Source organism: Macaca fascicularis, chromosome 19, assembly GCF_037993035.2.
Source record: "Macaca fascicularis isolate 582-1 chromosome 19, T2T-MFA8v1.1".
Lineage (NCBI taxonomy): Eukaryota > Metazoa > Chordata > Mammalia > Primates > Cercopithecidae > Macaca > Macaca fascicularis.
The window spans coordinates 20,925,210-20,938,423 of record NC_088393.1 but is presented as its reverse complement, the minus strand read 5'-3'; the positions used below and the strand labels follow the sequence as shown (position 1 = coordinate 20,938,423).

The window sequence follows — 13,214 nt, the reverse complement described above, 5'->3', positions numbered from 1 at the left end:
AGATCATAAATTCCCCACTCAGGACCCTCAGTGGGATAACAATAATGCTGCCCACTGAGATAATATGAGGCATTTAAGAGAAATGATAATCAGGGGGATTCGAAAGTCAGCACCCTGACCCCAAAACCTTTCCAAAGCATTTGATGTCCAACAAGAGAAAGATGAAGGATATATGAGGTTCTTAGATAGATTAAAAGAACAAATGAGAAAATATGCTAACTTAGACCCAGAGAGCCCCCTTGGGCAAGGAATGTTAAAACTGCACTTTGTTACTAACGGTTGGACAGACATTGCTAAGAACTTACAAAAGTTAGAAAATTGGAAGAATAGGTCAATAGAAGAGTTATTAGGAGAAGTTCAGAAAGTATATGTAAAAAGGGATGAGGAAAGACAAAGGCAAAAAGCAAAAATCTTTTGGCAAAATTCACCACGGCAGATGATGCTAGGGACTAGATCTAGACCTGCGTCTATAAGATTTTCTGGGGGAGGTGAAAGGAGAAAATTTGGAAATTCAGGAATGTAAAAAGAAAGAAGGCAAGGTCGGTATTTTAGAGAAGAAAGTCAGAGTAAGTGTCATGGGAGCTGTGGATGTGGAAATGAAAAGGAGAAGCAAAGGAGCCTTGGGCTTGGTAGGGAGGGAGGACAAAACAAATGCTATAGATGCGGGAGACCAAGTCATTTAAAAAGGGAATGTCCTGAGTTAGAAAAGGCAGAGAAAAGCTCTCCCACTTGTAACCACTTTTGAAGAACAGTAGGGGGGTCTGGTGCTCTGTATTTTCTATTTGAAGTCCCATAAGAGCCCTTGATGAATTTAGAGGTAGGACCCAGACATGAATTAATTCCCAGACATGAATTAATTAATCACCTTTCAGATCAACTCAGGAACATCCCATTCATCTGTTTTCCTCCAGCTAGTTTAGTTTGGTCCCCAGAAGAATTAACATTTTCTGGAGTTAAAGGGGAAGGATTCAAGGCAAAAGTTTTAGAAAATAACAGAAGTTAGGCCAGGCATGGTGCTGACACCTGTAATCCCAGCACTTTGGGAGGCCAAAGTGGGTGGATCACGAGGTCAGGAGTTCAAGACCGGAGTGCAAGACCAGCCTGGCCAAGATGGTGAAACACCATCTCTACTAAAAATACAAAAATCAGCTGGGCATGGTGGTGAGTGCCTGTAATCCCAGCTACTCAGGAGGCTGAGGCAGAGAACTGCTTGGACCTGGGAGATGGAGGTTGCAGTGAGCTGAGATCGTGCCATTGCACTCCAGCCTGGGCAACAGAGTGAGACTGCATCTTAAGAAAACAAAAAAAAAAAATGCAGAAGTGAAATATCTAGATTGATCAACTTACATACAATTTTTATTAATTCCTGAAGCAGGAACCAATATTTTAGGAAGGGATTTAATGTTAAAGTTAAGTATAGGTTTACAAGTTAGTCCAAACTGTTTCGTAACCTCTTTAAATTTGTTAACTACAGCAGATGAAAAATACATTCATCCAGATGTCTGCTCAAGGGAAGATAATCGGGGAAAGTTACAGATTCCTTCAATATGTGTTCGGTTAAAGACTCCAGGGGAAGTAGTAAGGAGAAAGCAATACCCTATTATTTTAAAAATAAGAATAGGGTTAAAACCTGTTATTAAAGGACTTATTAAAGATGGGCTGCTTGAACCTTGTATGTCTCTATACAATACTGCAATTTTACCGGTCAAGAAATCAAATAGATCATATTGATTAGTGCAAGATCTTAGAGCTATCAATCAAATAGTTCAAACCTATTGTGCCTAACCCCTACTCTATTCTTCGTAAAATTCCATATAGTCATCAGTGGTTCACAGTAATAAACTTAAAAGATGCATTTTGGGCATGTCCTTTGGCTAAAGACTGCTGAAATATATTTGCCTTTGAGTGGGAGGACCCCTATTCAGGGCAGAAGCAACAATAGAGGTGGACAGTTTTACCCCAAGGATTTACAGATTCTCCCAATCTTTTTAGTCAAGTATTAAAGAAGATTATTGTCCCCAAACAGTTACGCTTGCTTCAATATGTAGGTGATATTCTTATATCTGGGGAAGATGTAGAAAAGGTAGCTGGATTTTCTACATAAGTTCTTAACCACCTACAAGATGAATGGTTACAGGTTTCAACAGAAAAGCCTCAATATGTAGAACCTGAAATTAAGTATCGAGGCCATTTAATAAGTGCAGGTAAAAGAAGAATAAGACCAGAAAGAATTGAGGGAATTGTGTCTCTACCCTTGCCCCAAACCAAACAAGAACTTAGAAAATTCCTAGGATTAGTTAGGTACTGTCATTTATGGATTGCCTCATATGCATTAAAAAGTAAACTCTTACATGAAAAGTTAACTAAAAGGGAGCCTGATCCCCTTATATGGATTTCTGAAGAAGTTAATCAAGTGGGGAATTAAAAGAAAGACTCATCACTGCTCCCTTCCTAGCCTTACCCTCTTTAAAGAAGCCATTTCATCTTTCTACTAATGTAGACAATGGAGTAGCCCTAGGGGTGCTCACTCAAGAACAGGGAGGCAGTGGGCAACCAGTAGCCTTTCTATCAAAAGTATTAAATTTGGTTGCCAGTGAATGGCCTCAGTATATTCAGTCTGTAGCAGCCACAGCAATACTAGCTGAAGAAGCTAGGAAATTAACTTTTGAAGGGTATCTAACAGTGAGCACCCCTCACCAAGTTAGCGCAATCCTAAATAAAAAAGCCAGGAGATGGCTTACTGATTCTAAAATTTTAAAATATGAGGCTATTCTATTAAAAAGAGATAATTTAACTTTAACCAGAAATTAACCACATCCCAAGCTATGTGTGATGCAGTTCTTAAAGTTTATAGATGTATTGGAAGTTATACTTTAGCCAAAAAATTACAGACAGTTGTTTATTTTGCAAGAAAAACAAATAAACAAGCCTTAAGAAAATTACCCCTTGAAGGAAGAAATCCAGGACTAAGGTCATTTCAAAGTGTTCGAATTGACTATACTGAAACGCCCCCAGTTGGTTGCCTAAAATATTTGCTAGTAATAGGAGATCATTTTTCCCATTGGGTAGAAGCCATTTATTTTTCAAGTGCAACTGCCAGTAATGTAGTCAAAGCCTTAATTGAACATATTGTGCCTAGGTTTGGACTAATAAAAAATATTGATTCAGACAATGGAATCCATTTTACTGCCCATGTTATTAAAAAGCTGGCCCAAGTACTAGACATAAAGTAGGAATATCACATTCCTTGGCATCCATCCTCTTCAGGAAGAGTAGAAAGAATAAATCAAACTTTTAAAATGATTTAATTAAATTCATCCTAGAGACTCGGTTGCCATGAACTAAATGACTTCCTATTGCTTGATTAAGAATTAGAACTGCCCCTGGGAAAAATGTTGGGTTGTTCCCTTATAAAATGTTATATGGATTACCGTATTTACATTCTTTTATTGATGTCCCTACGTTTAAAACAAAAGATCAGTTTCTCCGAAATTATATACTTGGTCTCTCCTTTACTCTCTCTTCTCTTAAAACGAAAGGGCTCCTAGCACAAACACTACCCTTGGAATTTCCAGTACGTCAACACCAGCCTGGGGACCATGTCCTTATCAAAGGACGGAAAGAAGGAAAACTGGAGCCAGCCTGGGAAGGACCTTACCTTGTACTTCTAACCACCAAGACTGAAGTTCATACAGCAAAAAAAGGATGGACACATCATGCCCGAGTCAAAAAAAAGCATCATCACCTTCGGAATCATGGACTGTTATTCTGTCAAACCCTAGCAAGTTAAAGCTAAGAAAAGTTTAATCTTCTATTCGTTCTTTTTCTTTTCTACCCTCTAACCATTCCTTATCTTATTATCAGTGTAACTTGATCTAACCTCAAGTTGTTCCATTTGATGTTTGTTCAATTCTGTCTGATGGGAATTTACAAAGTCAAAAACAGCTTGCTACTTTAGACAAGTATCTCTGTCCTTCTTGGACCTCCTTAGACTGCAAAGATGTCATGTCTTCCTGTACAGACAAAAACCCTGAAAATAGTACTTGTATTACTTGGTGGGAATAGGATTCTTGCTCTTTCCAAACTGAATCTTTATGTTATACTTGGTCTAATATTTAATAGAACACAAAATGTCCACAGTGGAGTTAAACTTCTTCTACAAGTCTTTGCCAGTCGTTAGAGCCGTATAATCATTTCACCAAAGGAGTTGCTCTTTCTAATTGTCAACATAACCAATATAATCCTATACAGCTTACTATTACTATTGCAACTTCTAAAGACTCTTCTCCTTCATTAGGTCATATTATGGTATAGGAGCCCATGGTTCAGGAAAAGATCCTAAAGAAATGTTTGAAATACTCTTTATTACTCCTTCCACCTCTTTATCAATCCCTCCTCCTAGACACAATGACAAAACCAAAGTCTCTGTAGTAGAAGTAAAAGACCAAGGCAAATCAAAGCATTTAAAATAGGATATTAGGGTATAATGCCTGGTTAGAATGGATTAAATATTCCATTCGCACTCTAAATAAAAGCAATTGTTACTCTTGTGCGCACGCTAGGCCAAAGGCTCAGATTGTCCCCTTTCCACTGAAATTGTCTTCTAATCAACAAGATCCGGACTGCATGGTTGCTCTTTTTCAAAGTCCTACAGCCTGAAATAGTGAGTTATGCCAAACTCTCTTACTACTATTTCCTGAAGTCCGGCACCCTGTGGGTCAGCCCCCGAGGGCCATCCAGCCTCCATCTTCTGATACCCCTTTCGCTTCATGTCTCTCAAGACCAGGGGAAAATTTGGTGTTTCTTGGAAACTTAACAGGATGCAGTGAGGTCAGGCACTTCCAAGAGCTGACCCGTCAGTCAGCCCTTGTTCATCCCCAAGCAGATGTGTGCTGGTATTGTGGAGGACCTTTACTTGACACTCTGCCAAATACTTGGAGCGGTACTTGTGCTCTAGTTCAAATTCCTATCCCTTTTACCCTGGCATTTCATCAACCAAAACAAACAAACAAACAAAAAAACAAAACAAGGCCGGGCGCGGTGGCTCAAGCCTGTAATCCCAGCACTTTGGGAGGCCGAGGCGGGTGGATCACGAGGTCAGGAGATCGAGACCATCCTGGCTAACATGGTGACACCCCGTCTCTACTAAAAATACAAAAAAAAACTAGCCGGGCGTGGTGGCGGGCGCCTGTAGTCCCAGCTACTCGGAGGCTGAGGCGGGAGAATGGCGTGAACCCAGGAGGTGGAGCTTGCAGTGAGCCGAGATCGCGCCACTGCACTCCAGCCTGGGCGACAGAGCGAGACTCCGTCTCAAAAAAAAAAAAAAAAAAAAAAAAAAAAAAAAAACAAAACAAAACAAAAAACCCCACGACATCGTAAAACAAGAGAAGCCCCTCTTGGGTCCTTTGACCCCATGTTTATTTAGATGCAACTGGCATTCCACAAGGTATAGCAGGTAAATTCAAAGCTAGAGATCAAATAGCTGTGGGGTTGGAATCCCTCCTCCCACAAAAACAACTAATAAGAATGTAGACTGGATAAACCATACTTATTACAACCAACAACAATTTATTAACTACACTCAAGATGCTATTAAAGAAATAGCAGAACAGTTAGGATCCACTAGTAAAATGGTCTAGGAAAATAGAATGGCTTTAAATATAATATTAGCCAAGAAAGATGGTGTTTGTGTTATGATTAAAACCAAATGTTGTACCTTCATCCCAAATAACACTGCTCCTAATAAAAGTATAACCAGAGCCTTACAAGGTCTCACTGCTTTACCTAAAGAGCTAACTAGAAATTCTAGAATTAATAACCCTATTTCAAATTGGCCACGAGGACGGTTTGGTCAATGGAAGGAAACTATACCCTCCATTCTCACTTCTATTGCAACCGTAATAGGTATACTTCTCCTTCTCGGATGTTGTATTATACCATGCCTCTGAGAGGTAGTGACAAAATTAATAACGACAGTTCTTACCAAAAATACTAAAACCTCTCTTAACTCTCTGCCACCTTATTTTAAAAAACTTTTCCTCTTGGAAGCTCAAGTAAAACAAGCCAAAACATGCTAAAACAATTTAAAGAGGAAAAATAAAAATTAAAAGGGGAGGAATTGTAGAAAGCAAAAGTTCCTCTTCAAAGCTTCCTCTTTAAATCGTAAATGTTACTCATATCTTTTCTCAGAACTAATTTTCTTATTTTATAGTAATACCTCTCTGTTAAGCCTTATGTAGCAAATATAACAAAATAAGCATACTCTGACTTCAGTATCTATGATAAACATACTCACAGGCACGTATTATATTCTATGCCCTTGTACTTTAGTCAAAATATTTGTGCTGGACTTGCCCAGGCAGGTCCCAGCTTGCAGTCTACACTCCTCCCTTATTTGGGAACATTATTACTTTTCCAAAGTCCTTTCATAAGCAACTTCCTTTTTTCCTTTGTTCTTCACTGCCTTTACCTATTTAGAAAAGTTTGAAACTGTTAGCCATTCAAGTTTTAGTTTAAATTGTGAGGTTTGGCTCCAGCCAATGGAGTCAGGACACAGCAATAAGGACTTCATGCATAAGTGATAAATATTCTAGTGTCTTTTTTACTTTGTGTGTGCATGTGGTAGTATTGCTGATGGGCAACACCCTTTCTGCAGAGAGTAAAAATTGCCTTGCTGAAGAAACTTTTTTCTGATTGCTGATTCTTCTCTGCGACATCGGGGGAATAAGCATTTATTTCTAACAATGAACAATGGCACTGTCTGTGCAAGGGAAGCAGAGAGGAGGTCAGAGCACACCTTAGCTCAGCCACTTCCTATCTGGGTGACTTTGGGCAAGCCCCTAAATTTGTTTTCCTTCAGTCACCTTGTCTGTGACATGAGGAATAATTAAACTTACCCAATAGAGTTTTTGCTGATGAGAATTAATTAATTAATTAATTAATTAATTTGAGACGGAGTCTTGCTCTGTCGCCCAGGCTGGAGTGCAGTGGCCGGATCTCAGCTCACTGCAAGCTCCGCTACCCGGGTTTACGCCATTCTCCTGCCTCAGTCTCCCGAGTAGCTGGGACTACAGGCGCCTGCCACCTTGCCCGGCTAGTTTTTTGTATTTTTTAGTAAAGACGGGGTTTCACCGTGTTAGCCAGGATGGCCTTGATCTCCTGACCTCGTGATCCGCCCATCTCGGCCTCCCAAAGTGCTGGGATTACAGGCTTGAGCCACCACGCCCGGCCCAATTCCTGGTGTCTTGAACAAAGAATTGGACAAAATGCATAAACAAAGCAAGGAAAGAATAAACACATGATTAGTAATCATTGAGGCTTCATGACAGCTGTTATTTTTGTTTTGCATCTGCTTAAAATTTTCTATAATAAAACATTGAACAAAAACAGAACTAATCTACGTTAATTTTTTTTCTTTTTTTTTTTTTTTGAGATGGAGTCTTGCTCTGTTGCCAGGCTGGAGTGCAGTGGCGCAATCTTGGCTCACCACAACCTCTGCCTCCTGGGTTCAAGCGATTCTCCTGCCTCAGCCTCCCTAGTAGCTGGGACTACAGGTGTGCACCACCATGCCCAGCTAATTTTTATATTTTTAGTTGAAATGGGGTTTCACCATGTTGGCCAGGATGGTCTCAATCTTGTGACCTTGTGATCCACCCACCTTGGCCTCCCAAAGTGTTAGGATTACAGGTGTAAGCCACCACACCCAACCCAATGTTAATTTTTAAGATTACAGTTATTGGCTGGGTGTGGTGGCTCATGCCTGTAATCCTAGCACTTTGGGAGGCTGAGGCAGGCAGATCACCTGAGGTCAGGAGTTCGAGACTAGCCTGACCAACATGGAGAAACCCCATCTCTATTAAAAATACAAAATTAGCTGGGCGTGGTGGCACATGCCTGTAATCCCAGCTACTCGGGAGGCTGAGGCAGGAGAATTGCTTGAACCTGGGAGGCGGAGGTTGCAGTGAGCCGAGATCGTGCCATTGCATTCCAGCCTGGGCAATAAAAGTGAAAGTCCGTCTCAAAAAAAAAAAAAAAGTTAACATATATGGTCTAAAAACGGGAAGAAGTCTCAGTTCTGGTAAGTCCCTGCCCCTTTCTTGGAAAACTCATGAATAATTCACTCCTTGTTTAGCATATAATAAAAAAAACCACAGGTATACTTAGTCAAGCAGGCTATACCACTGCTCTGCCTATGGAGTAGCCATTTTTTTTTGTTTTTGTTTTTTTACTTCTCTAATAAACTTGCTTTTACTTCACTGTATGGACTCATCCTGAATTTTTTTTGTGTGTGTGAGGTGCAAGAACCATCTCTTGGGGTACGGATTGGGACCCCTTTCTGGTAACATTAAGATAATGTTATGTTTGTTATGTATGTGAGATTGACGATAACCTCCCCAAGGAGTTCTTTACTCAGTGTGTGAAGTCAGAGACTACAAACTTGCAGTGGGAGTAAAAATGTTTTTAAAAGAAAGACAAAAGTCACAGAAGTGATTCTCACTGGAATCGCTTAAACCCCTGAGGCAGAGGTTGCAGTGAGCTGAGATCGCGCCACTGTACTTCAGCCTGGGCGACAGAGCGAGACTCTGCCTCAGGGAAAAAAAAAAAGTGATTCTCACTGGTTTTGACTGACACGTATATTCTCACTTTAGAAGGAACTTCATCTAATTTCAGACTTTGGTTCATAGAAGATGCCATAAACCAGCAGCAAGTTCATATCCAGAACTACTCACTGCAGAGAATTTTGTCTCCCGGCTGGTGCTGTAAAATTATCTTTCACGAGTTCCTCTAAAACTTCAATAATGGCGGTAGATTTCAGTGAATCGGAGCCCCCCAAGTCTGCCCACCCCTTGCATCCAGCCGGCGGTGGCATCCACCTTGATCATGGTGAGGTAGGGATTGCCCTCAGTGCCCACCTTCCTGCCATTTGCCTCCACATGCTAAGTCACTGCACACCTTGCAGTGGAGCTCCACCTCACTGCCTAGCAGCACTGTCTGGTTGGCCAGCAGCCATGCCTGCAGAATGGGCCAGTGAGGACAGCAATGTGCAGGGGCACACAAGAGCTGTAAGGACGCTCTGCTGCCTGACCCTGACTGCAGCTCTCACTCAGCATGTCCAGTGTGTACAGCTGCAGGATTCTGCCTGATATGGTTTGGTTCTGTATCTCCACCCAAATCTCATGTTGAATTGTAATCCCCGGTGTTTGGAGGAGGAGCCTGGTGGTTGGTGATTGAATCATGGAGTCAGACTTCAACCTTGCTGTTCTAATGATAGTAAGTTCTCATGAGATCTGGTTGTTTAAAAGTGTGTGGCACCTTCTCCTTTGTTCCCTCTTCCTCCTGCTCAAATCATGTAGGACATGCTGGCTTCCTCTTCACCTTTTGCCACGGTTGGAAGTTTCCTGAGCCTCCCCAGCCATGCTTCCTGTACAGCCTGCAGAACTGTGAGTCGACTTAACCTCTTTTCTTCATAAATTGCCCAGTCTCAGGTAGTTCTTCATAGCAGTGTGAGAATGGACTAACACATAGGGAGCTTATTCTCCACCATCCATGACCAGGTTTCACAGCTGGTGCTGCAACTGTGGGTGAATGCTGAGGTGAGAAGACTGGATCACAGGCCCTGCCCTGCAGAGGCCACTACCCTAGACCCACCCTCACCTTCTCCTAGGTCCAAAGGTCATGTCCCCGCCACCAGGCCCACTTTGATGCCCTGATGTGATGCTCTTGGTGGACCTCCTTTGTGGCTCTTTACCCAGGAAATGAAGAAAGCTGAATTACTGGTGGCCAGACAGTGGAAGTGAACAGGTTGGGTGGGCAGCATGGCTAGCAGCTTCTTGTCCATCCACTGAGGCTGAGTCCAGCAGGGGGACCCAGGCACGTGAAGGCCACAACAGAAATGGAAAACAGAGGCCCTTCTGATCTGACCCCTTTCAAAGGCTCCTTCTAACTCCAGCCTCAATTTCCCTTTCTATGGAGGGAAACTGTTGGCCTTTTGAGGACTCCTGCCTGAACTGGACAAGGCTCCCAGGAACATCACCACAGTGTCCCCAAACCCCCAGCCATTCTCAGGGCTGGGCTGTGTGTCTCCTCCCCTCTCTGTCTGCTTCCTCCAAGCTACTGCTCCTGCCCAGAGCCTCAGGGGCTCCATCCTGGCCTGAGGAACTTCAGGGCATGAAGGCATCCTCCAGGGGAGCCCCCACCCTCCCAAGGAGGCACACTGAGGCAGGTCCAGAAGGGGCATGGTCCAGAACCCAGCAGGCACCCCAACTGGGTGGAGGAGCCAGGACAGGCCTTGGGAGCAGTTTACCAGGAGGGGGAACTCAGATGCCCACAGTGCCAAGACTAGAAGGCAGCTGGGTGGTGTTTGCCAACTAGAAAATAAGATCCTAGGGCCAGGTGCAGTGGCTCATGCCTGTAATCCCAGCACTTTGGGAGGCCGAGGTGGGCAGATCACCTGGGGTTGGGAGTTTGAGACCAGCCTGATGAACATGGAGAAACCCCGTCTCTACTAAAAATACAAAAAATTAGCCAGGCGTGGTGGCACATGCCTGTAATCCCAGCTACTCAGGAGGCTGAGGCAGGAGAATCACTTGAACCTGGGAGGCGGAGGTTGCAGTGAGCTGAGATCGCACCATCGCACTCCAGCCTAGGCAACAAGAGCAAAACTTCGTCTCAAATAAATAAATAAATAGAAAATGACATCCTAGGCCACACTCTGCAGTGTTCCAGGGCCTGGTGGGCACCTAATAAGGATGGAGTTCTAGAGACCTTGCCTCCTCCCCATCCTGGTGTCTAGGACTGCTGCCACCCCCGGCCCCACAGTCCGACTGGTTTTCTTTTTTCCTGGAGGCTGCAGTGGGAGCTGCCTTTCTGTGAGGTTTCATGGGGAGGCTGGGCCAGCAGCTGTCAGGGGAAAGGCACCAGGGACCCAGGACAGAGGAGGGAGAGAGGCCCTCCCCATGGTAACCTTGCAGCCATCCACCTGCAGAGACACACCCATCTTTCAAAGGAGGACACAGAGGTGTCACAGGTGGAAGCAGTGTGGACAGAAGCTGGGAAGAGGTACCTCCCAGAGCTCCAAGCTGCCCTCCTAGGGTGGGTGGTGGCCCCCAGGGTGATGGAGAGCCCAGGAGGCTGTGGCAGAGGCTGTTTTCCAAAACTGAGAGACCACAGTTGTAGGGGGCACATGGCAACATGTTCAAGCTTATGTACAAGGCATTTGAGGTCGGGGCATAGAAAAATACTGAGGCGCTGCGTGTATGTTATTTGTGCATGGGAATGAAACTCCTTGACTTTGAAAACAGGACAGGGAGTGGAGTGTGTGGTGTGACAAGGAACGCTGAAAACAGCCTCCTGAGAATGCGGTTTAAGTGCTTTTACAAGGCCACAGTTGTCTCATGACCCGACCTCAAAAAAGCCATCTAGTGGATGTTTGTGGTTTAACAAGCCTTTTCAATAAATACTTGGCGGACCGATGCTCGGGCCAACTCTCTCAGAAGAGTTGCTTCACCCAGCCCGCTCAGCTGGAATTGTCTGACAACTCGTTCTTTGCATTCACTGCAAGCTATAAGCTCTGCAAGTGGTACCCCCGATGTGACCGCCTTGAAGTTACGTGTGAAGGAGGAGAGCTCGTCAATTTTTGAGGAATCCCAGTAAAGGACAGTCCTGACTCCCATCAGGACTACAGGACCCACATGTAAAATACCAAAAGTTAACTTATCATAAGTCAAGAAATGACCAAAGAGCAGAAAATATTTTTTAAAACAGTGCGGCCGGGTGCGGTGGCTCAAGCCTGTAATCCCAGCACTTTGGGAGGCCGAGGCGGGCGGATCACAAGGTCAGGAGATCGAGACCACAGTGAAACCCCGTCTCTACTAAAAATACAAAAAATTAGCCGGGCGCGGTGGTGGGCGCCTGTAGTCCCAGCTACTCGGGAGGCTGAGGCAGGAGAATGGCGTGAACCCGGGAGGCGGAGCTTGCAGTGAGCTGAGATCCGGCCACTGCACTCCAGTCTCGGCGACAAAGCGAGACTCTGTCTCAACAACAACAAAACAAAACAAAACAAAAAAAAAAACAAAAAAAAACAGTGCAACAGCTACTTGAGGCTATCCAGTGCACTGTAGCGCCTGGAGCTCTACATAAGCTTATGCTTTTAATTCAGCAAGAATGCCCTTAGTTTCCTGATCAAAGAACCTTAGATTTAAAGTTACAAGAGCAAGTAAGTCATTGCCTGAAAAGAGGATATGAGCAAAGTCATTTTACTAATGTTACTATTTTGACCACCTAGGCGCTAGTACGCTCTGCGTTGTATCCTCTTTATCTGCCAGATCACGGTGAGTTAGACCACCCATTATCTCCACCTGAAAGGAATTCAGAAGATTTAAAAGGAGAGATTTCTCTCCCGCTTCATTCCCTTCTATGGGGAGTAAAGAAGAGACTCTTTCTAGTGACGAAAAACAAACCAGAACAGGAAGGAGGTGCTCCTCTCTCTACTTCATTCCCTTCTGTAGGGCATAAGGAAGATATTTTTTCTAGTGAAGGTAAGGACGGACCAGAGCCTTTTCCTCCCCCTATAGAAAAGCCATTGCCCTCCTTTCCTCCTACCCTTTTTTTTTTTTTTTTTTTTTTTTTTTTTGAGACGGAGTCTCGCTCTGTCGCCCAGGCTGGAGTGCAGTGGCCGGATCTCAGCTCACTGCAAGCTCCGCCTCTTGGGTTCACGCCATTCTCCTGGCTCAGTCTCCCGAGTAGCTGGGACTACAGGCGCCCGCCACCACGCCCGGCTAATTTTTTGTGTTTTTTAGTAGAGACGGGGTTTCACCGTGTTAGCCAGGATGGTTTCGATCTCCTGACCTCGTGATCCGCCCGTCTCAGCCTCCCAAAGTACTGGGATTACAGGCTTGAGCCACCGCGCCCCGGCCCCTCCTACCCTTAAAAGCACCTGCATTCGTTGGCCCTGTTCAGGCAACAGTGCCTTTCTTCGCCCTTAAGGAGATTGGAGGCCGCCCATAGGACAGTTCTTAGATAAGACTCCCAGTCAGCGAACATCTGTGTGATCACGTGGCCGCGACAACAAACTTCTCTGCTGGAGAGGTGCCTCCAGGAAGGAAAGAAAGTTGCTGGTGGGCCGGGCGCAGTGGCTCAAGCCTGTAATCCCAGCACTTTGGGAGGCCGAGACGGGCGGATCACAAGGTCAGGAGATCGAGACCATCCTGGCTAAC

General features: G+C 44.3%; 1 long non-coding RNA gene across 2 annotated transcripts in view; it reads right to left on the bottom strand.

The window, feature by feature from the left end:
- Positions 1 to 13,214, bottom strand: part of LOC102135148 (uncharacterized) — a 48,632-nt gene that overhangs the window by 28,925 nt on the left and 6,493 nt on the right. The gene's annotated exons all lie outside the window — the stretch shown is intronic.